General features: G+C 38.2%; 1 non-coding gene across 1 annotated transcript; it reads right to left on the reverse strand.

Annotated features, from left to right (window-relative positions):
• Positions 1 to 2,340: 2,340 nt before the first annotated feature.
• LOC141624223 (small nucleolar RNA R71) lies at positions 2,341 to 2,447 on the reverse strand. Its single transcript, XR_012534034.1, has one exon. It is a non-coding gene; the product is annotated as a small nucleolar RNA R71 (small nucleolar RNA).
• Positions 2,448 to 20,921: the final 18,474 nt, after the last annotated feature.

Consider the following 20,921-nt stretch of genomic DNA (forward strand, 5'->3'; position numbering starts at 1 on the left):
TGAGGTCTACTCGGTCTAGTAAGCACTCGCACTCGGTCAAGTATAGTTAAGTACTCGGTCAGAAATACTAAGTAACTTGAAGATTCCTGCAAAACAACATTGTGTGTCGATTCCAAACTTAGTTCGGAATTTGGCACGAATTGTCATACTCCATCACGTATTACAACCATTATCGCGCAAAATGCAATCCTTCAACAACTAAGAGACACGTCACATTACGCTATACAAGGTACCCAACTCGGTTTACCTGCCACCGAATTATTTATAAACATAATCATGCCATCATATTACACTTAACTTGTTACTACCAAACTCGTGTTCACTTCAATTTGAAACATATAATTAACATCAATTCTTTCTTTCACTTATCACATAGTTACATACTTTTCAAACAACTTATTCAATCATGTCTTACCTTCTATCATAAGCAATTCATCTTGCACGAATCAAATATTACGCAGCGGAAAAATTCCAACCAACGAATAAGGCATAAATGCATTTCTATATGCTATGACTCGAATTATAACTCAACCATACTATAACTATTACCATAGAAATTACTGTAGGATTTATAAACTTGTATATGACTCCCGTCATCATTAACTTATAGCAAACAACTACATGTTCACTCTTCATGTCACGGCATTCAATTCCACCTTTTCACGCATCTCTATTACGTAAACTTCCGTCACATATCTCATAACCATCGTATAAACTCACTAATCATTCTAAAAACTCCACTAATTTCACCAATGATTACTAAACGCGGCCCAAATACCACTATTACACCCCTATTAACTCTAACAAAGACTTAACCGGAGGTAGCTCCGGCACAATTAACATACATATCACACATAGACACACGGACTCCACATTCCCATACCATGTGACTGGCTTAAGTGTCATGGGGCCAAGATTTTAAAATGAGGGCGCCTAATCACCCAAAATCTAGCATCAGCTGGGGCTCCCATTACACATACACAAGGTTCATTTTATTAGACTCCCTACGTTCATTATGTTCATTTGTTACAAGTTGCAAAATCGTCGCTCTGATACCACTTTGTAACATCCCCATATTCAGAGGAGCCTTAACAAGGCCTTCCTTAGCATATAAGGGCATTACCATCTCGGTTGCCCGAGGACAGTAATAATCAAATGTCGATAAAAGAACTATTATATTGTATTACAAGCGATTAAACCAACAAATAATATGAAAGATACAACTCAAAGACTACTCGCTATGACTATCGAATCTCGTGACGACTCATCCTCAGGACTCCGCTATCAACAACATCAACACCTGCTAAGACCGACTGCTCACCATAAGGGATCACGGCAGACACATAACAAACAAACAACCACACAAGGTCAGTACTGAGACAAGATACGACAACGGCAACTACGATTATCAACACAAAACAAAGCTATCAAACCCAAACATAAACACAATAACTCAACCAACTCTGTCACTGACTGTCCACTGGACCAGTCCTGCCAGTGGGGGACCGCAACCATTCCCACCAAATCCCCGCTCCTCATAATGAGCGATAACTCTGTCCATTAATGTGCACATCCCTTCTGTAGCGGGTTCCACAGAAGGCGAAACTAGGGCGTGAAGCAACTCCCGCAAGTGACCTCACTCAGCCGAGACGCATCTCGAGAACCAGAGACAACAACCACAATTACAACCACCGCCGTCACCATACAATTACGATACTAAGCAATCACAGTATAACCACAATGACCGACACACTAGACCATCTACAGAAACTGAGTAGGCGAACCTACCTTTAAGCAACTGCAACCAATCCATGCCAACATATGACATATCCAGCAATCAAGCAACGCCTATAAGCACAACACAATTATCTATTACTACCAAGCAAACCCTATTTGCAAAGAACAAGGACACGGATGATGATTATGACATACCTATAGGGCGAAAACTCAGCAAAAGACCGCTACCCGACACAAGTGACGCTCTCCTAAGGTACAAGGATCTTCAAAAGACTTCCATGGAGTTTTTGAGGTGAAGGGAAGGGAAAGAGGCGACTGAAGGATAGGAGGAAAGTGGCGGAAGTGATTTTCGGATTTAACAAAACGCGATATAAAACCCTCGCTGAAAACTAGGTACTCGATCGAGTACCCAACATACTCGATCGAGTGACCCCCTACTAGATCGAGTAACCTAGCTACTCGATCGAGTAGCCTCTACTCTATCGAGTACCACTCATGACTCGCAACACAAGATGGTTTTGGCACACAATTCTAAGAATAATCCCGCTCCCAAGGTCAGTCAACGCTGGTCAAAGGGTCCCAAAAAGGGCGGGTATTACAAACATGCTAAGAGCTCAAATTACGGGCTTTAAGCAAAGGGATGAAAAATCTTTGTATGAAGCTTGGGAGCGATTCAAGGGAATTTGTCGCTCATGTCCTCATCATGGACTTAGCGAGTGGTTCTTGGTACAACAATTTTGGAACGGTCTTTATGAAGATTCAAGGAACATTCTCAACATGGGATCAAATGTAATGTTCACCGAAGTTGATGACAATCAAACTTGGAATAAAATTGAGGAAATGGCGGTCCATAACTCACAATATAGTAGACCTCGCAAAGCTACTAGAGGAGGAAAGCATGAAGTGGACTCCATTACTCAATTGGGTGCTCAACTTAGTGCTCACATTGATACCATCAATTTGAAGTTTGAAAAAGCTATGGCTAGACTTGAAGAAGCCTCAAAATCACCAAAGCATCATGTTAATGCCATGACGGCATCTTCATCAATCCCAAGTGGGATATGTGAGAATTGTGGAACTTTGGGACATGACCAAAGTGAATGTAGGGGAACAAATGAACAAGTGAATGCTTTCCAAGCATACAAGGGTGGTACCCCTTATTCAAACTATTACAATTAAAACACCAAATTCCATCAAAATCTCTCATACAAAAGCCAAAATGTTCAAAACCCTCAACCAACATACACCCCACCTCCCATGAGAAACCAAAATCAAAGACCCTTTTACAACCAAAACCAAGGTTACCAAAATCAAACTCCATATAATCAACAAAATGACCAAGGTTTTGATGTTCAAAAAGCGGTCTTCCAAATGCAAAAGAATCAACAAGAGTTTTTCACTAAAATGCAAAAAGATAGTCAAGGAAAGGAAATCACCATCAACAACATCCTAGCTCACACCAAAATGTTGGAAACCCAATTGACTCAACTAGCATCTTCAAGCTCACAAAGACAAAAAGGGCAATTAACACCTCAAAGTAATCCCCCAAGACATGAAACGGTTAGTGCCATTCACTTGAGGAGTGGTACAAGGTATGAATCACCGAAGAAGAAAGTTGAGGATGAAGTTGTGGAAGCTAGTGACAAAGAAGAAATTGTGCAAAACTCCAAGGATGGAGAACCATCAAAAGAAGAAATTTCAAAGAAAAATGAAGAAAAGGTCAAGGAGAAGGAGCCCATTGTGATTAGACTTCCTTTTCCAAGTCGTCAAGCCAAGCCCAAATTTGATGACCAACTTGGAAAATTTATGGAAATTGTGAACAATTTGAAAGCCTCGATTCCTTTCACGGAATTAATCAATCACGTGCCGGCCTATGCAAAATACATGAAAGACATCCTCACAAAGAAAAAGTCAATCCGAAAGCTTGAGACTATCGCCTTCACTAAGGTGAGTAGTGCAATACTTCAAGGGAGTTCACCTCCAAAACTCAAAGATCCGGGAAGCTTCTCAATACCGTGTACCATTGGCGACACCACGATTAACAAAGCCTTATGTGATCTAGGGGCTAGTGTGAGTGTTATGACGTACTCGGTGAGTAAAAGGTTAGGAATGGGAGAGCTTAAATTCACCAATATCACACTCCAAATGGCCGATAGATCGACGAAGAAACCATTAGGGATATGGGAAGATGTTCCCGTAAGAGTTGGAAAATATTTTATCCCGGTGGAATTTGTCATTGTTGACATGGAAGAAGACTCCAACATTCTGATCATTCTAGGAAGACCTTTCTTACACACCGCGGGTGCGGTGATTGATGTGAAGCATGGAGAGCTCACTCTAGAAGTGGGAGATGAGAGCATAACTTTCAATCTTGACAAGACCATGAGAGCTCCCCGTTTGCATGAACCATGTTTTATGGTTGATCATTATAGCCGGAAGGATGATAGGAAGAAGTCGGAATTCCAAGGGAAGAAGAAAATTGAAGATGCTCCATTCAAAGAGCAAGTGAATTGTAACAAAGCGAGCTTGAAAAGCTCACCAAAGTCAAGTAATGAAGAGGATGGCCTCATTGGCCAACACAAGAAAGTGGGAGAGTTGTCTCTATCAACTCAAGAGATCTTTAGTGATCAAGTAGATGAAGTTTGTGGTCTTTGGGACGATGAGTTTGAAGGGATTTTCAATCCCTATATTGGTAATGCTATCGATCAAGACCGACATGAAGCACAATAAGGGCAACGGTCTATTGAATATCTTTATCATTATAATGAACAAGCTTTTGACTACTTTTTCAAGGTGTTGAGCAACATCAACAACACCTTGGACATGCCCCCATGACATCTCACTAAGGATGAGAGTTTGGTAGAGTCCTCCCTAAACCACCATTTGTAAATATTCCTAACCCCCTAACTTGCATTTTAATTCTTACATTGCATTTTTGTCATTTTTGGATTTTTATGCTTTGATCAAGATAATTATCATTTTTTAGAGAAGTGAGGGAGGGACTAACGATTTTAATTGATGCGTAGTGCTTTAGCTTAGTGTGGGGATAGCAATTGCCTAGGCTATTCATGCCTTAGTAGTGCTCCTACAATGAAGAACACGGGATTTGAAGAATGAAAAATGACAAGGGATATGCAAGTGCACAGATGGAACTGAATCCGGGTAAAACAGGGAGAATCCGAGCATCTTCATGGGAATCCGCCCGTCTTCAGGAAATCCGGGCATCTTTGTCAAAATCCGCCCATCCATCTGAGCTGAAAATTTGAAATTTTAGGACTGTTGAAGAATTCGAGCGTCCTGGTAGGTCTTCAGAAATCCGCCCGTCTTGGAAGGAAAGACGCCCGTCTTTTTGCCTGTGAAAAACAAGAAATCTCACTGTCTGAGAATCCGCCCGTCTTCAGCAGAAGACGCCCGTCCTGCAGTCGATAAATCCGAGCGTCTTTGCTGAAAGACGCCCGTGTTTAGGCGAGAATCCTGAACAAAAAAAGGCAGAATCCGAGCGTCCCGAAGGAAAGGCCTATCTCCCCCCACAGTTTTTGAAATTTTCGGGTATTTTAAATACCCCTCCCACATTCATTTCTTCATTCCTTCATTCAAAACACTACCCATAAACCCCAAAACTCAAAACCCTCATCCTCTCCATCACCAAAACAAGATTTCCTCAACCAAATTCAACAAAATCAAATCCAAACTTCCTTTTAACAACAATTAATCACTCATCTTCCAACAAAAATCAAACCAAGCACCAAAATCTTCAACCTTTGAGTCGATTTTTGAAATTATAAAGACAAAGCCTTTCATCTTAAAATCGATTTGGGTATACTTGGAAATTGAAGATTTTCACTCTTTTCTTGGTTAAATCATCAATGGCAAGAACAAAAGGATCAACAAAGGCACCTAAGGCAAATACACTCTCAACAAGACAAAAGAGTCTTCAAGCAAAGAAAGCCTCATTGGCTATGGTGGTAGCTAGTTCAAACTTGGAAGTTCAACAACAACAACCTCCCTTGGAAGCAACAACATCAAGAACTCCACAAATTGCTCAATTATCAAACTATCCGGAGGTAATTTTCATTTCTAACTCTCATAGGGATACATTTGCCAAGTATGATAGAAAATCCTTTCTATCCACCAAATTCATATGTGAAGATGCCTTGAACAAATTGGCTGTCCTTGAACAAACAAAAGCCTTCTTTGAAGCCATTGGGTTGGGAAAATTGTTTCCTACAAGAGAATTGACACACCCCTCCCTTACCTTGGAATTCTTGAGTTCTTTGAAAGTTACTAAGGTAGAGACTAGAGAAAACATCGAGTTCCGCCTTGCCAATGTGAGTAGGCGCATCACCTTTGAAGAATTGGGTAAAGCATTGGGTCTTAGTGATTCACCTAGTTATTACAAGAATCCCGAAAAGTATGACCCCGCTCCTCTTTGGGAGGCAATTTCCGGGAGGAAATTTGAGAACTATCATGCTAGTCGCGCTCTATTAGTCCACCATCCGGGCATTAGAGTGTGGCACAAGGTCATCGGGAATACTATCATTACAATAAAAGACACTAACCACTTTATCAAGTTCGATTGTGTTCTACTTGAGTCGGCCTTAAATATTGGAAGGGAATTCACCAAGCCTTACAATTATCTAAGGATTTTGGTGGAAAGATGGCTAAATGTTGATTGTGGAAAGCAAGGCACCACTTTTATTATAAATGGAGGTCTAGTCACTCTTTTGGCTAAGTACTTTGAACCGAATTTCAACAAGGATAGCAAGTATGTGGCGAAAAAGGGGGGTCATCTCATTGACATGGATGCCATGATTAACAAGTACAAGTGGGTCACTCATAACCCTCTTGACACCAAATATGGGTGGCTCACCAATGAGGCTAGATCTTTTACTCTGCCTTCCAAGATATGCCGTTTGAGTGTCCATCGGACCAACTACCTTCTTCCCCTCTCAAAAGAAGCCGAATACATCATCCGTCAACAAAGGGGTGAAATTGAAATGCCCTCCTCCTCCATTGTCACACCATCCTATCCATTCAAGTATCAAGAGTTCAAACCCGAAGGTGTTAAAGCAAGCAATGACAACATGACTCTACTTATGCAAGAGATGCACAAACAAGCTTTTAAGGATCGGGAAGATGCATACTTAGCCCAATATCCACCCCTCCTTCATTTAGCTAGGCAGGGACTACTTGATCCTTCATGTCCTTTGCCTAGTTGGGCGGATAGGGAAGTCTTCTTTCCAAGTGCATCTAGGGGTGAGATTCCGGGTGACGATGAGGTTGTCAGTGATGAGGTTGTTGATGATAGCATTGATGAAGAGGCTAATGAAGAAGAAGAAGAGGATGATGAAGGAAGTGAGAAAGGAAGTGAAGAAGGAAGTGGAGATGAGTCCACTTCTATTGAGAAAGATGATGACAATGATGATATGGTAGAAGACTAGCAAGCTTTGGAGGCTCCTACCCTCTTGAGGTTTGTCTACTTCTTTCTTTGTTTTATTTACTTTATCTTGATCATGGTTGGAAAGTCCTAGCAACATAGAGGACTAACACCTCGGCCCCATTGAGGTGTTCTTATTTCATTGTTCCCACTTTTGAAAATCCAAAATGACAATTTAGTTTCATGCATTGCATCTTGTGTGCATGAACTACCCCAACTTTAGGACATTAGAAATAATGTCTATCTCGGTTTGGGGAAGTACATGCATACGCAACGGGAGGTAATTTAAATTACGCTCTCCGTCATAAACAAAAACCCATGCATCATGTAGTGTAGATTAGTATAGCTTGCATTTAGTGTAGAATTCATGCATCATGTTTGCATAATTTCCCATCATTTTGGCCATTGAGGACAATGCCCATATTAGTGTGGGGATGGGGAATTCTAACTTAACTTTTATTCAAAAATCCAAAAAAATAAAAAAATTTCGAAAAACCATATAAATTTGAAAAACCAAAAACAAGTTCATTTCCTTTGTAGTGTAGTCATGTATATATTGTTGTATATATTGTGTTTATCCTTGTTCACATTGATTGACTACGCCACATCCGAGACATGAGGATATTGAAGACCGCATGGTATGATCTTTCCAATCTCCTTTTTCTCTTTATGTTAATGACTATGTGGCTTTATTTTGATTGATGCGGTATAAAAATGTGAACTTAGGACTTGCATTTAGTTTATATGTCATATTAGTTGGTAGAATCATTTGCATTAGGATGTTTATATGCTAGTTGCATCATGGCATGTAGTTTGCATGTTAGAAACATTTTGTGAAACCGTCTACTTGGGAATTTTGACAAGTGTATATAGGCCCTAGTAGATGCTTTTTCTTCTTAAGACTTTGCTTGTTAGAATACTTGTAAAACACCCAAGGATGTGTCATGCTAGTATCCTTTGACCCATGGATTAAGGCCTAGTCAAGAGTACCTTGTGGAGATGTCATGGTATATAGCATTGAGGGAGGGACATGTTGCACATTCCCGAAGATCTGACAGTTATAACAATGTCTGACATATTTGATGCAATCTGACTCCATTGTCGTCTAATAATACTGATGTGACCATAATTAGAGCATATTTAGTCCCCGAATTAGCCTTGTTCCCATGCTTTTTAGTGCATATTTGGGTCATTTATTGTCTTTAGTTCTTTATTTTGCATATTCTTTGAGGTTTTGTGTCCTTGGTAGGAAAGGAGTGCAAACCTTGCATTTTCATGGCAAAATGAGGCTAAATTGATTGAATTCAATGACCAAGCATCAAGGAGAGACAAGATTAGAAGGACTTTGTACATACTATAGTAGATGGGCAATGATGAGAAAAGATCCTTGCATTGCCAAGGAAATCCTCAAGGATTTTATGAAGAAAAAGGAAGAAAAGAAGAAGGAAAGAAACTTCCTGACAATCCGTGCGTCTTCCCCTGAAGACGCCCGTCCCTCACCCACAACCCGTGCCTCTTCCTCCACAAGACGCCCGGGCAAAAGCTCCAGAAGACGCCCATCTTCACCCCCTGGACGCCCGTCCAAAAGCTGCCAAATCCGTCCGTCCTGTGCTAAAGACGCCCGGATTCCCAGACAGTCCCATTTCGTCTTCTTCAAGCTTCAAGGAAGGATGCACATCTTTTTCTAGAGACCGGAGTCTCCCTAAGAGACTGACGATTCCTCAACAAGGGACTTAATCGTCATTTAAGCCCTTAGTTAACCCTAATTCATGCACCTAATCCCCACTATAAATACCCCATTAGTCTAATTAGAAGAGCATGTTCTTCTTAGCAATCTTTAGAGTAGTTAATATCAATCAAATCTCTCTTTAATCTTGTAATCAACATTTAATCAAGTTTTAATACAAGTTTTATTTCCTTAATCTCTCTCTTGTTCATCCTTTATTTTGGGTAATTGAAGATTATTTGGGTTATTATTGGGAGATTGACAACCTTCCAATCAAGCATCACGTACTTCTTTTATTCTTTGCTTTATTATTGGAATCATTAGTAGGTATAATCCTCTTAATCCCTTTTTAATTATTGTTAATCACTTTCATTTATTCATCATGTTTCACTTTGTTGGTATGATTGACAACCTTGCTAGCATGTTCAACATGATAATGAGTGAATAGTTTCCTTAGCTAGGGTTAATGGGTAATTAAGGGAAACCAACATGGGGAATGATTCATGCTTAAATTAATATGCTTTCATAGTTTATTTGCTTGCTTGTTGTGATCTCAACTTATGTACATGTTATGTTTGTTGAAATGTGAGTATATGAATCCTTGCATTTTTTACCCATCACCTATCTTTTCAATGAGACTTGTAAGACATAAACCAACTCGAGTCTCATTAGACCATGCATATTGTTGAGTAGGGAAGATTAAGTCGACTTGTAGGTGTTGTACAATCTAATCGATTCGGCTCTAGGACCCAAACGTTCCTAGGATTGTAAGATATAAACCAACTCGATCCATCACAACAATAATTGCTTGCTTATAACTTGAGAATATCTTTGTATGATCAATTCCCATGAATCCCCTATGACCCCATGACACCCTAGTGCCTTTTATCATTTGTTTACATCCCTTTTAATTCATCTTGCTTGTTTACTTTCATTGCTATTTAGTTTAGTGATCTTCTACTTCAAACCCCAATTGTGACACCCTGAAGACACCACTAGTTGCAATAGAAATCTCATCTCAATTCCCGTCCCTTGGGATCCGACCTTTACTTGCCTCTTTACTAATTGTAGAGTTGTTTGTGACGTTATAAATTGTGTTTTTGTCTAGGTGCTCCTAACGACAAGTACTGAAAACTAAACCCCGCGAGGGAACACGACCAAATACCCTAGACGCGTAATCTTCTTTGCCATCATAGGTCCACTCATGTGAGGACCGCATTCTCCATCGTGAACTTCTTCCATTATTTTCCGGGCCTGTGAATGATCAAGGCAATGCAAGACGACACCAAGAGGTGTTCTTTTGTACAACTCTCCCTGCATGAGGAGGTATTGAGAGGCAAGTAGGCGTATGGTGAGTTGTCCCCTCTTATCCATATCTGGTGGATATGTACCGTTGAGCTTGAAATTGAGAATGGCCTGGAACCAAGGTTCCTCTGGGTTTTCTTCTTCATCCGTAAGGAAGTGTACATAGGTTGGCTCTGATCGTCTTTCGATGCACAAGGGTATTTCAACCATGTCGTCTGGCATATTAATCAAAGATGCAAGTTTTGCAAGAGCGTCTGCAAATTGATTTTCTTCTCGAGCCAGGTGTAGATAAGTAACTTGATCGAAAAATTGTGCAACTTCTTCTATCCTAGCCTGATAGGGTGCTAGACTTTCACATCGGATTTTCTAGGATCCAGTGATTTGATTGATGATTAAAGAAGAGTCCCCATGAACTCGAAGGTGCCTGATCCCTAAACTCACTGCCACTTGTAGACCAATGAGACATGCCTCATACTCTGCTGCATTATTTGTCACCTCGAAGTCGAGTTTGAGAGAAAGCGGTGTATGCTCGCCTTCAGGAGAAATGAGCAACACTCTTATTCTGAATCCTCTCAAATTAGATGCCCCATGAAAGTAAAGATCCCAAGAATCCATACTGGTTTGTAAAATGTCCTCATCTGGAAATAACCACATGTCTATTGCTTGCGTATCGTTGATTGGATTGTCTGCGAAGAATTCAGCCACGACACGTCCCTTTATGACTTTCAAAGGTACGTATTTGAGATCGAACTCTGAGAGAATTAAGGTCCATCTTGCTAAGCGTCTGTTGAGAACGGGTTTATCGAAGAGGTATTTGATGGGATCCATTTTAGAATACACCTTGACAGAGTAGCTAAGCATGTAATGGCGTAGCTTCTTTTTTTACCACACCAGAGCGAGGCATGTCTTCTCGAGTGGTGTATACTTACTCTCGTACTCTAAGAACTTCTTACTAAGGTAGTTGATAGCTCTTTCTTCCTTTCTAATAGTCTGCGTGAGCATAGCCGCCATGGCTGTTTTGGTGACTGTGATATATAAACCGAGAGGTTGATCTCGTTAGGGAGGCATTACCACGGGTGGCTTAGCCAGTATCTCCTTTAACCTTTCAAATGCCTTTTGAAAGTCTTCGTCCCATATGGTATGGTCCGTTTTCTTGAGCTTTTTGAACATAGGTTCGCAGATCATAGTGAGTTTCGATATGAATCGACTTATGTATTACACTTTGCCCAAGAATCCTCTGACCTCCTTTTCTGTCTGGGGTTGTGGCACCTCGATTAAGGCCTTGATCTTGGATGGATCAATTTCTATCCTCCTCTGGCTGACGACGTATCCCAGAAGCTTGCCTGACGTTACTCCGAATGCACATTTCTGAGGATTGAGCCTCATGTTGTACTAGCGCAATCTGAGGAAGAATTTGCGAAGGTTATCGATGTGCCCTATTCTATCCTTATATTTGACAATCATATCATCCATGTAAACCTCCACTTCGTTATGCATCATATCATGTAGCAAAGTAGTCGCAGGGCGTTGGTATGTAGCCCCATGATTGATTAGCCCGAATGACATAACAGTATAACAGTATGTGCCCCACTGAGTGACGAAGGCTATCTTGTGCATATATTCCACGACCATTTTGATTTGGTTATACACTGCATACCCGTCCATGAAGGATAACAACGCGTGATCAGTTGTGTTATCTACCAATATATCGATGTGTGGTAGAGGGAAGTCGCCCTTAGGACTTGCCATGTTCAAGTCTCTGAAATCAACACAAACCCGGATTCGCCCATCCTTTTTCGGTACGGGGACTATGTTAGCCACCCAGTCTGAATACTCGGAAACTTTGATGAATCCGGCTTTGAATTGCTTATCGACTTCTTCTTTAATCTTAAGAGCCCACTCTGTCCTCATCCGACGAAGCTTCTGTTTCACAGGCTTGAAACCCAGCTTGATTGGAATGCGATGCTCTGCAATATCCTTGTCGATCCCTGGCATGTCCTTTAAGACCAAGCGAATAAGTCTTTGAACTCGTGTAGGATGTCGATGAAGTTGGCCCTTTCAGTAGGGTCTAGGGTCGTCCCTATCCTAAGTTCTTGGGGTTCTAATTCCGTTCCAATGTTGATAGGTTTGGTGTTTTCTATGACTGGTGCCCCTTCCCCGGTTCCCCCTCTTCTAGTATTTCTTTGATTATATAGGGAGGTAATTCAATTGATTCTGGGTCAGGATCATCCTTATTATCATCGTAAACAAAATTGCATTCAGAATAACACAAGGACTAAGCAAAATCAGATTTATTCATATTTAAGTTTGAAAATAGCTGAAATAAAGAAGCCATCTGCGCAGTAGTCAGTGGCGGCAAAGGGACAACTGCTAGGACATTCCCCAAACTACTGTTACTAGGTGATGCTATGCTAGGCGAAACAGAGGGGTGGGGAGTAACGAGAGGAGGAGACTCTCTAGCGACTTCTCTAGACTTAGGTTCCGACTCCGACTCTGATTCCGACTCTGACTTGAATTCATCGTCTTCGAGTTCTCCTTTGACCATCTCTCCTTCTCGAGTAGTGACCTTGAAGGGCTTTCCTTGATTGTTGGTCCATTTGATCGACTTTCTTTATCCTTTCTTCTGATTTGGGTTCGTGTCAGTGATCAGTGTTGTAGGGTTGAAATGGTCGTCTTGAAGTATCATTGTAATGATCTCATCATGCGCTGCCCTGACGAAACAATCTTCTCCAAATAGAAGGCTAACAGCCTGTTCGTCGAGACAAGGTGTCTGACGAGTTTTGACGGTAGGAACCGTTTCTGGAGAAATGAAGTAGCAATCGTGGAAGACCTCGATTCGAGCTAGTTGAACGCCTTTGTGCCTCCAAGGTTCGGGAAATGCATAAAGATGTTCACAGTCCCCTTCCCTGACGAAGTAACCATTTAATGTAGGAATATAGGGTTTCATTTGGATCCCCGGACTTTTGCGATTTTGAACTAGAGCAAACATTTCGAGGTTTAGACCGTTTTGGGCTTGTACCCCAAGCCTAGTGGTATCCTTTGGGAGTCACCTTCCTTGAAAGGTGCAAAGGTATTCTTTCTGATAGGGTTGAGTGGCCTTCCTGGGAAGTATCCCTGGGATTTGAGTATGTGGTTGACCAGTAAGTTGGAGTATGGGTCTAAGTATAAGGGAGCCAGTTCGCTCTCTATAAGGTTTATGATTTAAAATCCTCCAAGTTCGTACACTGGATCTGCAATTACTTGGTTACTTGACATTTTCTCTATCACGGCCTTGATAGGTGATGAAGTGATCGTCACTACCTTACCATCTAGAGGGATCTTGATCTTTTGGTGTAAGGTGGATGTTACTGCTTTGGAAGCGTGAATCCAAGGCCTACCGAAAATTATATTGAAAGATGCCTCAACGTCCACTCTCTGAAAATTAAACTTTCGCTCGATTGGCCCAGTGGCCACAGTAAGGTTAACTAGCCCCACTACTTTACATCGCGTTCCGTCGTACGCGCGAACGCCTTGGTTAGTAGGAGTCCACTCTGATTCTTTCATACCTAACTTGTATGTTGTTTTTAGTGGTATGACATTGACTGCGGAGCCATCACCCACTAAAGTCATGGGTACATTTTTCTTCAAGCATATGACCGTGATGTATAGATCAAGGTTATGAGTGATGCCAAAGGGAGGCAAGTCCTCATTTGAGAAAGTAACTGGGTTACTTAGATTGACTGAGTCTTGTAAGACTAGGTCGATGACGTTGTCAGGTGTAGAGTCATGTGCTACCTTCAATTTAGCCAATGCTTGTAGTAAAGCCTGACGATGAGGAAATGAACTTGCAACTAGTTGCCAGACTAAAAGACCAGCCTTTGTCTTTTGAATTTGCTTCAATAAATGGTCAGGAGAAGTATCTTCGCCATTGTTTGGGCTGATGACATTGGTGTTATTAATAATTGGACCATTCGTTTGAGTGACATTTTGATATGGACGTCCTTAGCGAGTAAGATGGTCCACATCTTGATCTTCTTTAGCCTTGATTAGAGGGTGTTCTGTGAGGTAAACATCTTCATCGTCAGCCTCCCAAACTTAATTGATGAAACTGAGCTCTCTTAAGCTTATGATTTCAGCTTCTAGGCTGATTATTTGCTTGACTAGATCGTCGGTCACTGCGATCACTTCTTGCATTGTGGATTCTTGAGATAATATTGGAACCACTGACCTGTTTTCCCTAGGTATAGTGCTTGGATTGCAAGTGATCATATCGAGAGTGGTTTCCTCGATCTGGAGAATAACTGAATTGTCCGGAATTATCTACCATAGATACCTTTTGAGCGTGGCCACGCATTTCTAGTTCATTACTCCTCGAGTGGCCCTGAGATATTGTTTTAACACTGACAAAGGGGTGGACAATTCCTATCGCACTATTCCCTTCGACTAGCCACAACCATCATAACCCAAAATATGCCCATTTGACCCCATTTACGAAGGTCGTAGTAACATAAATCAAAGCTAATCTGAAACTGTGCCATCGTAGGCGAACAGTCTTTAGTCAAAAGAATCGACTCATTAGAATACTATAGTAGCTCTCGCCACGACCAGGCTATATAAATTTGCCAGAACTCTATAAGCGGTCACTGCCCGACAAAGTGTTCCTAACAGTCTGCCTAAGTGATCGACTAGTCATCTCACATGACTGTATGGCACTAAACTTGCCATCAATCGCATCACACTCTTATCACTTCGAGACGTCACCTCATACAAGTGACTATGGGCGAATACTATGTTAATCCGGGTTCACTTTAACGGAGTTCAATATCGTCATACAACCCGTTTGGATGTAACAAAGTATAATAAAAAAGTTTCAAAGTAAAACTCGAACGACAAATACGATTATCACATATGAATAGGCAATGCCTGATTATTATTTCATATTCTATAATCTAATTTGATCTTGTATGTAATTGTTCATCTCAATCCAATTAAAATGACATGACTCATCATGTTAAGCCTTTGAATAGGCATTGTAAGTAGGTCTTAGCAACTCCCTGCTCAACCTTGCTACATACTTGTTTTCCTATCATAATGTATACATTTGCATTACAAAACTTCCTGAGTACGTGTCTAGATCCAATCTAGACATAGGCATTCTTGCCTTAAAATAGCTCCCACTGTTTTCACAGTGTGCGGGACTCATCCCTCTTGCACATCCCATGATTGCAAGTGTACTCAATTTCCGTTATAAATATTTCTCATTGTTCTTTATTGCCTAGAACGATTCTAGAAAATATATTTCTTAAATAACATAGCCACAATGGTATCTTAACCATCCTAATGTGTTTTGATTATGGTTTTGTCGGAAACCATGCGCAATCTCAATTGTCAATTGTCATTTGTGTAACACCCTTAAACAAAATTGCATCAAAAACACTTTGCATTACATCCTTAATGCTTCTGCAAGCACTTAAGGGTAATCTTTATGGCTTACTTGGTAAATATTACTTAAATTTGATTTGAAACAATTCATCATACTCAAAGTATATGAAGTGTTATACATCATTTCCTATTTAATTGATTCGGCAGCGGAAGCAAATGGAATCAATCAAATATGTTCAATTCGATTGAACTAGTCATGAATCTTATCAACATAAGACTCCTTATTTGACATTAATATCATATATATTTATCTCCGTAAATCCGGATAATAAAGATGTACTATATTTCTCCAAAGTCTTAAATCATTCGCAATGATCAATATGTCATCCACATATAAGACTACTAAAATTTTCGTAACTCCCACTAAACTTCATGTATAAACACAACTTCTCGACTTATCAGGAAAATTTTTATACCATGATCAAATCATTGATTCAAACTCATTGATGTCCTACTCAAGACCATCTCTTAAGTTGCACATAATCTTAGGATTGCAAAAAACTCATAACATGTATCGAATACATTTATTCTTTGAAGAAGTGGGTTTTTGGATTCACTCGCTATATATCTCATCATAATGAAATACAATCCTTAGACTTAAGCTTCTCAACTAGTGCAAAACCCTTTGGTACCAATCAAGCTTTGATATCTAACAATTCACTTGGAATTTATTTCGGATTTTCATGGCTCTAAGCCTTGTATTGAGTTGTGACTTAAACACACTCATGTAAGTCATATGTTCATTACTTTCCAGAAGTAATCAACTTGAATCAGACAATTTCTTTGTAAGTTGCAAGCTCTTTACTTTCTAAAATTAACACTAATTCATCATCTTCAACAAGTGATGACTTTAACCTCCTAGGTTTTGAAGAAACAGCGTCTTACACAAAACGTCTCATGTAGCCAAGAAAGACCAGTTTCTTGCGACATACAATTCTTTTGTGGCTCTTGAATATTTTCTCCCACTCTGTCTTCTAGAAATAAACTTGTTTTCTAGTAAGACAGTTTCACGAGCCACAATCCCGTTGTACTCGTGATTATAGTAAGGAAAAATGAGCATTTGTTTCTTTTGAAAACTTACAAACATGGTACCCTACCATTTCATATCTCATATGATTCGTTTTAGATTTAGTGGAAAAATAATTTAGACAAAATGATAAAATCTCCAAAAGGATCAAGTAACTCAAAGTAACTTGATTGAAATCCAAAACATATCGAATAGCGTTTGAATTCTTTATGCAACCACACATTATCCCATAATGCGTGCTAAGAGAGATTAATTTGTGATACTATATCACATTTCCTTTGGCTTATATCAAAGTCTTCACTTTGATAATCCAATCACGACTAAATCGTGATTCTTTGATCTCTTTGAACTTCTTCAAAGATTTCTCTATTTACCTTATTAAGTGAACACATTAGCGTTAACTTAAATCGTTGGTAAAATAAAATTATCAACCTATTTTGGATCAATGATTTACAACCACGATCTCCTTTTCAACCAAAAGGCACGAGACATCTTGCTTTGAATACAAGATACGCATATACCATAAGATCTAATGGTTTCAAGAGTACTCGATAACTCTTTGCGTTCATCATTCCAGAATCTAAGGTTCAATCTTGGGTTACCAATTTGAGTCTTGCATCATCTACATGATATATCATTCTAGTTTGGTTTAGAATATAATTACTTTGATAATGGGCTAGCCATACATCAAATCATGGTGTATAGGGTCACAAAAGTGAAACCTCTTTTGTATCTTAACAAGTTTATATTCTTATTTAGAGTTTATGCACTTAATAGTCACAATTTAAGTACAACTGTAAACCCAAAAACTAGATTGAGTACACAATGACTCTATCTCTTAACATCATTGTTGCTAGTCGTCATATTCTAATCATCCTATGTATCAAATACAATGATGAAAACCACCACCGGTTTCTAATATTGACGAAGTACTACTAGCAAAATTTATGTCAATCAAATAAACATTTAAAGAAAAAGGTCACATTAGATGTCTCACAACTAACTTGTTGATTCTTCAATAATTTGGGGTAGTTTCCTTTCTAGTGTCCAACAATTAAGAAAATGGAAACTTTATCGGTCGGGATTGATAGGTTTAGTATCGTTATTCTCAATAACTTTACTTTTAACATTACCTTGTATCAATTCCATTCTAATTTTACTTCTTTGAACTTCGTTCTTTTCTTAACGGTTTAAGAGAATGCTCCCACTCATTTCAATGAGTCTTTGCTTAGAGAAGCAAAATTGAATTTCATGAAGACTACTCTTCATTTTATTCATTTAGTCTTAAAACATTCATTGAAGTGGTTGCGGTATTTTGGTCTATTACGATTTCCAACAAATCTAGTCACCAAAATGATTTAACGTTTCAAAGTACTTAACTCAATTAAGCATATGAGAACCAATTTATTGTAAGTAGATATGTTAGTCAAAAATCAAAAACCCTTTTGATCACGAATAACTTTCATCTATACCCTTCACAAGAGATCCTTACAATGGATAATACGGGGTTTTTAGAAGAAAATTTCAAATTTTGTCTTTAGTTACGATGTTTTAATGGAGATTTGAATCAAAAATCGAAATGATATCGTATATGAATTGTGGTAAAGAATTAGAACAATATGATAACGGAATAGTGGAAAACTTAACATTTATCGTTTTATTAATACTTGTAAATAACAAGTAAAGCATTTACATAGTGACCTCTACCCAACTATGATAAATGATTCCAAGATCCAAATTCATATTAACTTGGGCATCGGTAAAGCCGAATACAACCCTCATCAATATAACTCGGTGGATTAACTCTTTAATCGATTCTACTTTTAGAACTCTTGGTCGATGAAATTACATTAATATTTATCTTTAGCCCGAAACACATCCGACATCCGTCGAGAATACTTTCGTTGAGTTCAACCCAAATTTCGAATAAATGTGTCCATGATCCAAATTTACATCAACTTGGGCATCGGTAAAGCCGAATACAACCCTTATCTTTATAAATTCGGTGGGTAGACATTTATCACCCACTTCCCCTACATAACAAGGTTTGTACCCCGGTAGGGCCGAGTGCACTCCCTCATGAAATAGGTTTTCATGGTTTCTACTTTTTGGTAAAGCTAAGTCTCAATTGTTTATTTTAGCGAGAGGTCATGTCAATTTATTATCTATCACGTTTTAAGTGAACTAAAGCGGTGAACTACGATAATTGTAATTGACAAGGTCGATAAACTCGATTTAAAATGCATGTTTAGTTATGGCGATTTAGCGATGCATGCAACATATAAATAAAATGCAAAGTATAAAAATAAAATCCTAGTATGTCCTTCCTAAAATCGTAAATCTAATAAACTATTACAAATTCGGAAACCAACTCCTTTGGTCCCTTGAACTTCGGTCTTAGCACACACTTCAAGGCAACACTTCCTTTGATGGACCGCCTTCTCGAATGGCACCGTCTTTAAGGAACTCCGGAATAAATGAATTACAAAATGAATTACATAATTTCCTATTATACATTTGTAATAAAAAAAATAAAACTATTAAATTACAAAACGGTGATACGAGATCACAATAATTACAACCGAATCGATATTCCCATACATTTCGGGTAATATCAATTAAAACTAAGACCATACTAAGTAAAATTACATAATTCAAAAATTACATAAAACTAAATTATGACAATCATAAATAAAATGCAGCATTATAATATGTATGAACATGCCAATTGTTAAGCTAAATCGCCTTTAAGAGCCAATATCGTATATTAATTGGTTTTAACGGATTTGCGTGATTTAACTTATTAAAATCACAATAATTACATAAATTCATATTTATGTACAAGTTAATTACCCTAACCATCTTAGGACTCAAAATTAGTCTCCACTAACATTTTACAATAATTAAACTTGATTTCTTTTTATTATACAATTATTTATCCAATTATATTATATAGAATTAATATTAATTATTATTATTATTATTTTTTTTTCCAAAAAAAATATGAATAGAGAACGCTTGTTATGCCCAACTGATCTCTTTTCTTAGGAAAAGAGAACTGTCATAAAGCTACACAGTTCTCTTTTCTCAAGGAAAAGAGAACGGGTCCCAAACACAACCGTTCTCTATAGTTGTGAATACAAAACGCCTTTTTAAACCGTTCTCTAAGCTTTAGAGAACGCTGACCTAAAGAACGCTCCTAAGTCGTTCTCTAAAGCCCATTTTAACAGTTCTCTAAGCTAGTTTTTGTAGTAGTGAATGGACCCAAAAATACAAAATTTATGCTATAAACCTCAAATTAAATCATAAAAATGTCAAATAATTTCAAAATTTGAAATTTAAACCCATGAACATTATGGAAAAATACCATGACACTCATAATTTTCAAAACTTAGGTTAAAAATTTCGAAAATTTATCGAGAAAAACAATGTTGCGGTTTATCTATTTTAACAATTATGACCATAAAAATATGAGAAAAATTATATTCATCAAATTTTCATTTTTAGATCTGAAATATATGATAAAATGCAACATGTGATGTTTTTCCTTTAGTCATGAAGTATGTTTTAGCATTATTACTAATTATAGTCACTATTTATGTGATTTTTCATCAAAAATTCATAAATCATGCATAAAGACTTCATTATAGCCAAATATTTTAAACACATCTTATAAAATTGCATGTGATAATATACTAAATTTTCATGACCATATTCGAAATATAAATCATATTAACCTATTTATCCAGTTAAATACGATTTAAATTTGAAAAATCCATATTTCGAGCAATACAACTCATTTTATCATGAACATTTACAGGCCATCAGTAGATAATATATGTGAAAATATATCCAAAAACCACTAAACAAATCGATGTTTAGCTATTTTTCGTCCAAAAATGACATTTTTATCATAAAAATCACATTTTAATGCCAATAATCTATAAAATGAACAATAAAATCCATAAATAAACCAAAATGTCCTAAAAATCACTTAGGACCAGAAAATTTTAACATGCAAGATTATTTTTAGGTTTATCTCATAAAACCAAATTAATTAGTTTTGTATGTTAATCATATAACTCGGAAAAAGTATAAACCGATTTGCAAGCAAACAACCTAAGGCTCATGATACCGCTTGTTAGAAATATTAATCTCATTAATTTACATATTCATATATGAATTAATTTATTTAGTCATAAAATAAATTGTTGATCTTATGCATGCAAACTAAATAACAATAGATGAGAAAATCGTTTTCTCACCAT

This window comes from Silene latifolia, chromosome X, assembly GCF_048544455.1.
Source record: "Silene latifolia isolate original U9 population chromosome X, ASM4854445v1, whole genome shotgun sequence".
Lineage (NCBI taxonomy): Eukaryota > Viridiplantae > Streptophyta > Magnoliopsida > Caryophyllales > Caryophyllaceae > Silene > Silene latifolia.